At 31.1% G+C, this 14220-nt stretch overlaps 1 protein-coding gene across 1 annotated transcript in view; it reads left to right on the forward strand.

Moving 5' to 3' along the window:
• Window positions 1–1045: 1045 nt before the first annotated feature.
• Window positions 1046–14220, forward strand: part of Hmgcr (HMG coenzyme A reductase) — a 206248-nt gene continuing 193073 nt past the window's right edge. Inside the window, exon 1 of the mRNA XM_072545430.1 lies at window positions 1046–1235. The gene's annotated coding sequence lies outside the window, so the exon portion shown is untranslated. The remainder of the gene's footprint in view (window positions 1236–14220) is intronic.

A 14220-nucleotide genomic window follows, 5' to 3' on the forward strand; every position in this document is an offset into this window, starting at 1 on the left:
TGAGAAAAGCAGCGGCCCTAGAACACTACCCTGCGGGACGTCGGAGTTGATAGGGCAGAGGTTGTATTGTTGGTCTTTGAATTTTACATAGAAGAAGACGGTTTTGGGTGAAATTTATAGCAGAAAAATTTATAGTATAATTAAAAAAGAGCAGTTTTAAACGTTTTAGATCGTTTGTAATGTAAAAGTTTCAATCCAGAGTTTTTTAAGCATATTTCAAATGCCTCACATTTGTTGCCAAAACTTAAAAGTAAAATGTTATGCTATAGGTTTTGAAGATTAGATTCCAGTTATTGAAACTCCATAGTGGCCGGTGAATGGGTGAATGAAAGGGATACATTGTATTGATCTCATGAGAATCATAAAAAATGGCAAAAATCGCGCCACGTTTATTTATTTAACAAAAAACTAAGTTCATTTGCGGCAAAATACAAAAAATGCATACGAAAGCTTCACTCTATACCTTGATGATCGTAGACCGCTTCAATCGTTGTTTCTAAGAGAACGATTGATTCTACACAAAAAATGCTAATAAACGTTTTTGTTTAAAATTATCTCAGCTACATTTTTTATTTGAAACATTTTTTTCTATGGCGTACAGATTTTTGGTAAATCGATTTTTTTCCGTTTCCCCCCCTCTACGTGAGGGGTTTTAAGGGAAAGCCCGGGGGTAAAAGTGGTAAACTTTTTTGCATCTTTTTTAGCGTCCTAAAATTGACATTTTCGGCAAAATTCTGCTGGTTTGTATGGTTAAGTGGCATTTTCGTCTGTTTTAAGTTTTCAGTTGCTTGTTTAAACATCATTTATTTTTTCAATACATGTTTTTCAGTTTGTGTTGAACATTGAATTAAAGAAGTTAATCTGAATGGATTATTTGTTTAATTTTTATGGTAAAATATTAATGAATAAACCATTAAAATAACAAACAATTTTTTAACGAGTGGCTGACACGTTTACTTCTCCTTTTCGTATTTCTTGTAGACCAGTGTCTGAATTCGGTATATTTTTGGGTTCAATCAAATTATAAGGTGTAGAAAAGAAATTCATAGCCAAGTTCCAAACGCAACATTCGCTGTGTGCATACGGTATTGGAGAGAACATATTTGATTTTTAATTCACTTTCAGTCTTCTCTGAAACTTCGTCTTGTTCGCGCGACCAGTGCATTCACTACGACTACCAACTGAAACTCGTGGAGTGGGTATTTGTTTAGTGCTTTTTGTTAACAGTTTATTGGGTACGTTGATTTTAGATTTCGATAGTTTTTATTTTATTTTTTGAACTTAAATTAAAATAACAATAAAATATTGGTTAAAAACAATTTATAAAAATAAATTTTAATATTATAAAAATATATGTGAATGTTTTTGTATGCCAAGTTAACTATTTAGTGCCTTTTTAAAACTTAGGGCAACTGGTCTCCCTTTCAACCGTTTAGAAGTATTTAAAAAATTTTACTAAATAATTTGCATTTGGATAGGATTTTGTTTCATTCTTTTTGAAATGATACTATATGTATACCACAATATTGAAATGTATAAATTTGTATAAATAAATTGTGGTAATTTTAGAAAATAGTTGAATTTTTTTAACGACATTATTAGGGAATGTATTCTAAATTAATTTTAAAATAATGGAAAACAAAACATGATAATATATTGAAAAATGTACCATATTTTTGGTTTTTTTATTTTTTTTTAATCAGTTTTAAAAATTTCAAAATTTATTCGATCTTATATAAATATTTCAAAAAAGTTTTTGGTTTATAAATATATTATTAAAACAGAAGGTTTCCCCGTCATTAAGATTTTTAATTCGGTAAATAAAATTCTTCCCGATTTCAATTGGAAAATAAAAAAAAACTGGAAAAAGCACTAACTACCATTACATAATTTATTTTGAAAATGTTAGAAATGCAGATAAAATCTTAATTATTTATCCAATTATTTTATCATTATAAAATTTCTACATGTAGTGCTGTTTTTATAAAAAGTTCTATTTGATATATTAGTTTGGGTTCAAATTTTATTGGATATTACTATTTATTATTTTAGATGTTTTATATATTTTACTTTGATTTGGTTTGCCTACATTTTAGACATTTTAACTATTTTTATTCATAATTATCTAATATTCGATATGGTTAATATAGAGAAATAATTTTTTATTTACTGGCGACCTTATCGTCTTTTTATTTTACTCTGGAACATCATGTTTTATTTGATCTGATAATATTTCTCATATGTACATTTGGGTAGCACCTGAGATTTCCAATTATTTATTATTTTTGTGTACTTTTCTTTCTGTATTTTTAATTTTTATTATTTATTTTGGGGCTCTTATTCGACTTTTTTGACTTCTAATATCAATCACTCTTCTTCTATTTTAAATCAGGATCTCTTAGCACCAAAATGCAATATTAGTGTCATTATGCCGATTATATAAAATTTTCGTCTCAAAACCTAAATTTTGGAACCCCAATATCTTCCTACCTGCTGGTTTTTTATCCAATTATCTTTTTAATATTATTCCAATCTATTTTTACTCATTTGAGCCAAAAAATTGTTAAAGATGTATCAATTTTGAATGTGTAAAACCTGATTCCCGAATTTACCACTGGGTATACAGATTTTTAAGGTTGTTAAGTCCTCAAAAATGTTTTCTGAGAGTTAAATTTTTCAATTATCATTTTATGGATCCATTTTTTTATACACAGGCAGGATAACTTGATCATCAGTAAGTTTTATTATACAAAATGTATCCTACTGTCTCATTTCAATATACTAACCCTTGTAAAACTGCTTTTGTATATGCATTTAACATAGTATTAGAATTGGACCTATTCAAGCAACGTTTTAGTGGTTAGTATTAAAATAGATTAAGATACAGTGGCTCATCTTAATTTAAGTCATATTGTCACAAATTACACACCTTTGAAGGTTATAGAAAGTTACTGTTTCACTAAAACTTTTTTCTATACACTTTTATAAGATAAATGACCTTATCTATGGACGAGGAGTGTGAGATGATGTTTTATAGTTATATTGTTTTGTATTTAGGTTCCGTCTTATCTTTAACTCCTACTTTCCGACTAATCCACTGATAGTAAAGCCAAGTTTTTACAAAAAAATGGAAATCAGACCAAAGAAACGTATATCAAGAAATTTATTTGATAAATAAATTTTATGATCATAAAACGTAATATAAAAGCAATCGTTTATAAATAAGGAATGTGCGATTATGAAAAGTATAGAGAATAGAAAACTGTTCCATATGCCATAAATTATCAAAAAGTAAATATACTTTACTTTGATTAATTGGTTGCAAAATATTATAGTACAAAAATCTACGGAAATACTACAATGTTTGTAATCTAACAGAGTTTTCAAGAAATACAAATACACCAATTAATGAAGAAAAAAAGCTGAGAAAATCTTATACAAATATTTGAAGGTTCTAAAAGATATATGAGGGGTAGCTGATGAAAAATCCGTAAAGACCTACAGCTGATTTTGTTTTGTTTTTTTAAACAATCTTAAAAAGTGAAAAACATAGTTTTTGACTATAAAAAGTTTATTATCCATCCTAGAGAAAAATGTTTGAAATAAAAGGTAGATCATAGAAAGCTCTTTATTTTGAAAATTCCCAAAATAAAACAGACCGATTAAATAGTTTATAAGTTATTCAATTTGTTTATCCCGGAGAGCGATTATTTAGACAACTGTGCTTGCCCAAACAGTCACTCTAGAGGTACTTTATAAATCACAATCGATACTTTAAGCCTTCATTTATAAGGTTTATTAAAAATTAAAATTTTATTAAATTTTTTATTAAAAAAGAGTTTGAAAAAGTGCTGACTTATTAGCTTCTAAACGTTTATAATAAATTTGATATTTTTTTATGTCACACGGTTGTAAAAGCTGGTGAAAAAACACACTAAAAAAACAGAACCTTCTACGACCGATAACAAAAAACAAGCTAAGATATTTCAGCGGATAGTTCTCCCCCTCCATTGTCAGTGGCGGTGTTTTATGAGTAGCATCTTTTTAACGGATTTTAACTATATACTTCTTCACTGTGTACGCCATTTATCAGTTGGATCATACATTTAGATCTTCTTTTACAATTTGTTCAAGTTTTAGCTCTTAAATGTTGATAAACAATTGAAATATGGTTTTTAAAAAAATGCCTTATAAGCTTATTGGTGGATCCATTTGAAATTTAGCACACTTTAATAACTAATTAAATGCCACAATATTAAATATTTATATTACATGTTAGTATGCAAAAAAAAACAAAGTTATTAACAATTTATAAATTACTGCAAAAATAAGGGTTTTTTGAAATTGTGTCGGTCAATTCTTTATGTATTTTAATTTTGAATCTCTCAATAATTAAGAACTTTTTATGATCTATAACTTTTATTTTAACCATTTTTCTCTAAAATGCATAAGAAACATTTTTTACGCATAAACTTTTTTTTTAATTTTTACCATTGTTAAATAAAAAAAACAAAGCAAAATTAGCAGTACGTGTCCACATAATTGTCATCACCTACCCCTCATATACCTTTTCGGACCTTTTAATACCTTTATAAGGTTTTTTCAGTTTTTTTTTCCTCGACCGGGGTAGACCAGTTTACTGTGAAAAACTGTGAAAAAATCACGTAAAAATCTTTGATATTTGAACGTTCTAAAAGCTATATGAATGTTAGCTGATCATCCGTGAAGACATACTAGTTTTGCTTTGTTTTTTTTTAACTTCAAAAATTTTAAAAATATTTTTTGCCTATAAAAAGTTTCAAAAAAAATAAAATGATTCAAATAAAAGTTGTAGACCATGAAAAGTAATAATTTTGTTTTTTGTATAACAGCATGAAATATGGCTACTTGAAATTATGGCAATTAATGAGTTATTAAAGGGTGTTAGCTAAATATCATCAAGATAGGCAGATAGTTTATGTTTATGTTCAATTTGTTTATTCCGAGAAGCGATCATTTAAACAACTGTGTTTGCCCAAAGAGTGTGACTCTATAGATATTTTGTAAATTGAAATTGATTCTTTGAAGCTTCAGTTTTTGAAATATTTTACAAAACTTGAACATTTTGTTAAATTCTTTATTAAAAAACTGTTTGAAAAAGGGCTGACTTTTTAGCTTATATACATTTATAATAACTTTGATATTGTTTATGCCACACGCTTATATGTAGGCATAATCAAAAGCTGGTGAAAAAACACACTTTCTAAAAAAACAGAATCTTCTAGATTAATAGGACACAAGATAGCATTTTATTCTTAAAAGTATAGGGTTTTATTCTTAAAATCTTTCATTGTACATTAACAGTAAGAGCTAAAAATTTGAAGGATTCTAAATGAAGATCTAAATTTTCTGATACAACTTAAGGATAGCATATACTGGAGGAGTAAAATACCGATAGGGAAAAGTGAAGGGGACAACTGTCGAGCTTCGTTTTTTTTTTAGATTGTTTTAGATTGAAACTTCAAATTGAAGCGCGCTTCATTTTTTTTTTAAACTGGGATAGCTAGCTCAACAAAATAATAAGAATTGTACTATGTTCAACTCTCGGAAAATCCCTGAAAAATAAATAATTAATGAAATTTTTTCATAAAAAAGTTATTAAATTTTACTATTATGTTATAAGTGTATATTATTTATATAAATATATAATAATAATTATAAATTATTAAAATATATTTATTTCTTTTATTTAATTTTAAAGTTTTTTATTTTAACAAAATAATTCATTTTATTATAATTACATTTGATGAAGATAAGTAGCTAATAAGTATAAATAATATTTTTGTAGTTCACCCCTCCACTTTTCCATAGCGGTAATTTACGAGTATCATGATTTTAACGGGTTATAATTGTTTACTTTTTTTTGGCATATACCATTTATAAAATAAGTAATAAAATTTAGATCTTCATTTATAGTCTGTTCAATACTCACCTCCTATTGTTAATAAATAATGGAAATACGATTTTTAGAAAAAAAAAATGTCACCTTCTTTCTTATTTGTCATAGAAGGTTTTCTTGTATTTTGAAAAGTGAGCTTTTCACCAGCTTTTATTGAGCCTACTAACAAGCGTTGAACATAAAAAATGATAAAAGCTATTATAATTGTTTATGAGCTAAAAAGTCCGTTGTTCCAACTGTTTATCAATAACAAATTTAATAAAATGTTTCGGGTTTTTGAATATAACTTAAAAATGTACGCTTATAGAATCGATTTGGACTTCTGAATAACTCTAGAGTGAGTGCCTGGGCAAACACAGTTGTTTAAATTATCGCTCTCAGAGATAAACAAATTGAATAACTTATAAACTACTCGGTCAATCTATTTGAAATTTAACACACTTTAATAACTCATTAACTGACAAAATTTTAAGTAGTTATATTACGTGACATAAGAGAACCTGGATGACATATTTTAAGGAATTACTAAACAAAGGGACACAACTACCATTACAACAACAGTGGCAGCAGCAGGCACGACAGGAGGTACAACAACAAGAACTGGGGAAAGATGGAGAAGAAAATGAATTAACTAGACCCCCAACGCTAGAGGAGGTCCAAACGGCAATCCACATACAAAAAAGCCATAAAGCACCGGGAATAGATAAAATACCGGCAGAACTACTCAAGCAAGGAGGAAGGAATTTGACACAACAGATGTACCAGCTAATACGAGAGATATGGATAGAAGAAGAAATTCCCCAACAATGGAAGAAAAGTATAATCTGCCCTATTCATAAAAAAGGAGACAAACTGTTGTGTCAGAATTATAGAGGCATCTCTTTACTCTGTTCGGGATACAAAATACTCACAAACATCATTAATCGAAGACTACAACCTCTCAACGGAAAAAATCATCGGGGAATATCAAGCAGGGTTTAGGCAAAATAGATCTACCATTGACCAACTATTTACAGTTAAACAAATACTAGCCAAAGCATGGGAATATGACATGGACGTTTACAATCTCTTTGTAGATTTTAAACAAGCCTATGATTCAATAGATAGAACAATTCTACCTAATATACTGAAAGAATTTGGCATACCATCAAAATTAATACGACTAGTGCAAATGACAATGACAGAAACAGAAGCACAGGTATGTATTCAGGGACAGATCACTGATGCGTTTACGATAACGCAAGGACTGAAACAAGGCGACGGACTAGCTCCAACGCTCTTTAATCTTGTTCTGGAATATGTAATTAGACGGTTGACGGTGAGCGGAAATAACATACTTACAAACAAGTCTACCCAATTAGCAGCATACGCAGATGACATAAACATAATGAGCAGAACAATGAATGCAGCGGAAGAAACCTACGTTGAGTTGAAACAGAGTGCAGAAGCAGTAGGGCTAGCAATAAATACAAATAAAACAAAACTACTCATACAAACCAGATCAAATAGACCGGTGCAACAACACTTTATTGACGATATAGAACATGTAAATAGATTCACATACCTAGGAATGGATCTGGTCGCAAGCAATGAAGAAGAACCGGAAATAAATAGAAGGCTTGTGCTGGCAAATAAAGCCTATTTCGCGATGGGCCACATATTCAAATCGCGAGACGTACACCGGAAAACAAAACTCCGGGTCTATAAAACAATAATCAGGCCCATAGTAAGTTATGGTTGCGAAACATGGGTGGTGACACAGAAATCTGCCAATGCATTAGATGTGTTTGAAAGAAAAATATTACGTAGGATCCTGGGCCCAATAAGTGAAAACAACAACTGGCGAATTAGGTACAATAGAGAAATATACGAGCAATATAGCGAACCACCTCTAGCACAACATACTAAACTGCAGAGATTACGATGGGCAGGGCACGTGGTCCGCATGCATGAGAATAGAATCCCCAGAAAATTATTAAATGCAAGAATGCAGGGAAAAAGACCTGTTGGAAGACCTAAAAAGAGATGGGAAGATGAAGTCGATGAGGATGCCAGGAACTGCCTGGGAACGCGTTCATGGAAAAGAACAGCGGTAAATAGAGATGGTTGGAGAAGCCTGTTGAAGGAGGCCAAGGCCCGATTTGGGCTGTAGCGCCATTGGATGGATGGATGGATGGATATTACGTGACATTATGCATAAAACAAAATTATTAGCATTTATAAATTACTGCAAAATTAAGGGTTTTTTGCAACTATCTTAGTGAACTCTTTATGTATTTTAATTTAGAAACTCGCAAATTGCTTTTAGCAAACAAATGACTTTTTTACTTTTTACGATTGTTTAATAAAAAAATAAACAAGAATCAGCTGTACGTCTTCACGGATTTTTCATCAGCTACCCGTCATATACCTTTTAGAACCTTCAAATATCTGTATAATCTATGATTTTTCTGTATCTGAAATCAATGATATTTTCCCAAATAGACTAGTGTAAAAAGAGTACCTTCTTGAAAGCAAGATTGTGAGGAATCCATTATAAATGACAGAACAGTCGTACTGATCACGCAAAGAATTCAGTAAACTCTGCCAGTTCATTGTTCATCTTTACAGTTTCAAGTTGGTAAATTTGGGCCAAATATCTGCAAGTGAAAATGAATAATATTCATAACGATCCGCAACAGCAATAAACATCGTTAAATTTTAGTACGGTTCTAAAGTAACGACTTACTCCTGGTTTATTTCAAGTCACGGAATATCTAAAAAATTTCAACGTCTGTGGATAAATGGATGATCTCTGCGTGGGCACGTGTTAAGGCTGATAGGTTTCACTCTCGTTTATTTAAATTCAGTGAACAGAGCCGCTGCCATAAGGGGCTCGAATAATAGCAGGTGGTCTGGACGCATGCATGCATTTATACTTTAATTTTTAAGTTTTTGACTTACGTCGTGGACATCGACTACGAGGTATGTTTGTTATATTCTTAACATTTTTAGTTTGTAGCAATAATTAATTAGACTCTTATAATTGTTGATCACAAATATTTTATCATTATTTCCGTTCAACCTTCATAATAGACAGTTGGAAATATAATTGCCCAATACACAGACTCTAAAGTTGCCTCAGGGAATGACTTATATGCCCAATATTATGTCTGAGAGAGAAAGTCTTCGAAATAATGAGATGCAAAATTTAACGAATTCTGCATTGGGTTAGAATGCGGACGAATCTTCTTTATCGACACGCACAGGGTACCTGTCCAATGCGTACTTAAGGGGAGGAGATTACGACTGGTAACGATAGAATCTGTGCACTTGTAAAGGAGAAATCATATTACGATTGCGAAATATTTATCATACGACTTTCCTGATGATTTCTCCGTGATGTAGGTATAATTATGAAGACGTTAAATTATTTAATTCTGTTTAGACATCTATTTCTAAATAATGCAGGAACCAATTGTGGGATCTCCAACTTTTCCGCCATATCATCTTTTCGCTGTTTTAGAGAAATACTGATTTTTAGAATCATCACAATAACGAAATATATATGTTAGTTTACAACATCATTACTATAATATATTGACTCTTCAGTGAACGTCAAGTATTCGAAAAAGTCATCTTCTTCATCTACTTGTTCTGGAGCCCTTATAACAAAATCATAAGACTATACTTGCACATTGATGTTAATACCAATTTTTGATAATACGGAGGTCTTGGTCATCTATTCCCACCTGTTTCAAGACACCTATCAACGGCCTTTTCGAAGTCGATAAAACAGATGTACTAGGATGTTACTATAGTAGAAGCTACAGGTAGAATGCAGCTTAAGTCTTATTGCGCGCAGCGATGCCGCTCATGTCAGCATAGTGGTAGGTGTGTGGTAGTTTGGCAAAAGACTGAGAAATCAGGACCGTACGCGCTTCGTTTCAAAAATCTTTACTCATTAATTTAACTGAGTTAAATAAGAGAAAAAACAAAAAAAAACAAATTAATTCTATAAAAAATGTCTGTATACATAAAATATCTAATAACTCGTAAATATTTATATACATATATACAAAAAAATGCAAGCAGTTAACCCTATACGACGCGATAAATATATATACATAAAATACACAAGATGATCATAACTGATATGTACTGAAACCTGCAGTACTAAAAAACAAATGAGCATTAAATCTGATATTTCTCGTTAATACTAATCGCAATCCATATCTACATCGTCCTCATCCTCTGAATCATCTTCTTCTTCTTCTTCTTCTTCGTGCGACTAGGATTACTCCTGTTTATCTGCCTCTTATTCTGTTTCAGTCGTTGTTGATTGTACATTATCTTCCCACCTTTTTGGCGGCCTTCCAACGGGTCTTCTGCTATAGGCTTGTTGTTTTTACAGATGTTCGCTAATCTATCTGGTCCCATTCGGTTTACATGTTCGTTCCATTTTTTTCTTGTTTTTATCCACCTGTTAATATTTTGAATTTTGCATTGTTCGCGTATACTTCTGTTGGTTTGTCTGTGTCTTAATGATATGCCCGCTATTGATCTTAATACTTTCATTTCGATATTGTTGATTTGTTGTTTCGTCTTTCTTATATCGGTCCTTGTCTCCGTTGCATATGTTAGGATTGGTCTTACTGTTGTCTTATATACTTTCATTTTGCTTTCCGTGGTCAGATATTTGTTTCTTTATATGGTTTCTCGGAGGCAACCACTTACTCTTGCCGCTTTTGATGCTTGCCTTGTGGTCTCTGTTCTTATATCCCTGTCACTAGTGATCTCTACTCCTAGGTAATTGAATTTCATTACTTGTTCTACAATTTTGCCGTGAATTTCTGGTTTGCATCTACGCGGCTCTTTACTGATCACTATACATTTAGTTTTTTCTACTGATATTCTCATATTAAGTTTGTTTGCTGTGATATTGAAGGTGTGGAGCTGCCTTTGTAGATCATCTTCGTTATCAGCAATTAGTACTGCATCATCGGCATAGCAAAGTATCGTGATTTTATGCGCTCCCATGTGGTATCCGTGTCGTTTTCTTACTTCGTGAGTTATTTGATTCATCACCATATTGAATAACAATGGGCTGATCGAGTCTCCTTGGCGGATTCCTCCTTTTAGTTCTATGCATTTTGATTCCCCTGTTGGCATTATAACTCTGGTCTTGTTGTTCTTGTTAATTTCATTAATTGTCCTTATTATCTGATGGTCGCTTAATATTGTTCTGAAGCTATTTTCTTGTGGCATTTTAAAGTAATTACTATTTAAATGAGAATAAGCCACAATTAAAGGTTTATTGACGTTTCAATTTCCACTTCGGAAATCGTTCTCAAAATACAAACATTGATAAATTAAACAAATTTTGTTTTTTTTTTGTTTAAAACGTCTGCGTATGCACACTCTGAGATCCACACTGCATCTAGATTTCTATGTCCGGCATATAATTTCAATGTTTCTGCTCTAGTTTCTTTAATTATTTCATCCAAGACAATGTTAAACAATATGGGCCATAGGACTCCTCCTTGACTTAGACCCTCATTTAGTATGAACTCTTCGGATTCCATATTATCGGTTCTGATTCTGTTCCTTGTAGGTCTATATATACTCATAATGGCTTGCCTGAGTTTGATTTCCACACCTTTCTTTTTTAAACATATGTCAATCACCTTCCTTGGAGTACTATCAAATGCCTTTTCTAAGTTTATAAAGGCTTGGTATAACTTCAGTGAATTAGTTCAGTGGGTTTTGTATTAATTTCTTGATAGTAAAAATGTGATCTTGACTACTTCTGCCTTTTCTAAATCCACTCTGTGATTATTCCATTTTAGAATCAACTTCTTGTAAAAGACGTTTTTCTAGTATTCTCTCATATACTTTGGATGGGATGCTCAGTAGTGTTATTCCTCCGTAGTTACCACATTCTCGTCTGTCTCCCTCTTTGAAAATTGTAGAATAACTTCAATTTCCCAATCTTTTGGTATCTGGCTCTCACTCCATGCCCTATTACATTCTTTTGTTAGCAGTTCAATGCCCTTGTCGCCCATGTTTTTAAGCATTTCTGCTGTGATTTTATCAAATCCAGCCGCCTTACCTTTCCTAAGCTTTTGTATGATTTCTTTTATTTCTGCTATAGTTATTTCATCTTGAATTTGGTCTTCTTGCTCTTCCTCTTCTGGTTCTTCTGTGATAATGTCTACATCGTTTTGGATATTCAGTAGATTATCTAAATTATCTCAAAATATTGCTTCCATCTATCTAGGATGTGGTCGTTGTCATGCAGTAAGTGTCAACAGGGCACATTACGCAAATAAAAAACTGCTAGCTTCTAAAATACTAGTTCGGAATTCGAAGATGCAATTGTACAAAACACCAATAAGATCAAAATTGTGACCTACGGTTGTGACACATGGACCTGCTGGAGAAAGACGAAGGTGCCCTAAAAAATTTTGAAAGTAAAGTGCTCAGGAGGATTTTTGGGCCTGGAGGTTACAGAACCCACATGAGCTCGACAGCTAATTAAACACACCGATATAGTTAAGTTCTTTAAATCGCATATTCGCTAGATGAGAATGACAGAAATACAAAAAATATTACGAATGGAGGCCGGCCGAAAATACTCTAGAGCCGCTCTAGAGAGCGTTGATTAGAGAGTGTGGAGAATAATCTGAGGATTATGGGAGTTCGAAATTGCACAAGAGAAGGGAATGGAATGCAATTGTTGAACAGGCCAAAACCCACAAAGGGTTTTGTGAGGTGTTTCATATTTGAATTTTGAACAGCAGATTCTAACCCCATAAATTCACGATCATAGAAATTGGCCGTTTTTACGCTCATTTTGAAATAACTAGCAAATTTCAATGGTCAGAATAATAATTTGTAGGCGTGTATCTTAGAAACGTGTTTCTTTACGTTTGCTTATTAATAAAAGACTATCGATATTATCTTCACGTGAAACTATCGTGTCCTATGTACACAAACTTCTATTCTTGAATGGTCTTTAAAGATTAAAGGATAATTTTGTAGTAATGAGTAAAAAGAAAAGATAACACCAGTTAACTTAACATTTCTCAAACTCATTTATGATAACTAATGACTATGTAGACGAAAATCAGTTTAAGGCACAATTATAATGGAATTTGAAATAGATTTAAAATAATAATAAGTAGCACAACTATAAATGAGTTGCTAGATAAAGTACATCAATTGTAAGAGATAAAGTACATCTGGCAGCCTCAAGCAAACTTGAAGTAGTAGCCATATTTAGTATCTAATTGACGGAAATCGTGTAGCCTGGAGGAAAATTAAGATTGTAGAATAAAAAATTATATTCAATTTATTAAAGTTTTACTTAGCGAGAAAATAACTTTAATTGTAGCATCATATTATAGTTAGTCTTTTAATAGTTTCAAAAATAAAAATTAAAATATTACACAATTATGGGACATGTATTATGTTCAGAAATTATCGATAACTATCAACAGATGGCACATGTAAACTTGGAAGCAGTTATTCCTTGAACGATTTCACAAACATCTCCGTATTCATGTTATCGCCATAATCAGCTGATTTTGATTTTGACGAAAACACAAGATGAAAAATAACATCAAAATACAGACATTAAGTGAAAAGTAAAAAAATTAAAAGAATATCTAGCTGTCAATAAAATGTTCGATTCGTAACGATTGTCAAAATTTAAAAGTCATAAATGTCATCCAACTTTAATAACAATATTGAATCATATGTTTAATTTTTTATGAGACTTCTAGTTTTAAAATAATTTTATATAAATACAATTATTATTTTTCAACATCTTATTTAATTTATATAATTATTAAATTTACTATCAAATAATATTTATTTATATTTTATTATTGATTTAATATTTCGTCTGAATTTGACAGGTCTGTCAAAAGTAAACAACGTATACTTTGTTAATACGTTAGCAGGTGGCGTTAGGTGGCGTATTTTAATATAATTAATATAATAATATAATATAAACTGCGAGGCAAAAGTTAGAGATTTAGCCTAATATTAATTACAATAATACTACAATCATACTCATCATACAATCATTATTTTTTTTTATTCAAAGAAATAAATAATTAAATTCAACTTATAAGTGGTTTCTAGTTTATAATCCCATGAAACGAAGCCGAAAAATCATTTAAAAATCTAAAAGTTACTACTATTTTTTAACTGGTGTATCTGGGTAAGTCAATAGAAAAGCCATATTATCGAAACTTTTCCTGCGTCATGACATTTAAGCAAAAAAGCCTCTTTTT

The sequence above is a fragment of the Diabrotica undecimpunctata genome, chromosome 10, assembly GCF_040954645.1.
Source record: "Diabrotica undecimpunctata isolate CICGRU chromosome 10, icDiaUnde3, whole genome shotgun sequence".
NCBI classification, from domain to species: Eukaryota; Metazoa; Arthropoda; class Insecta; order Coleoptera; family Chrysomelidae; genus Diabrotica; species Diabrotica undecimpunctata.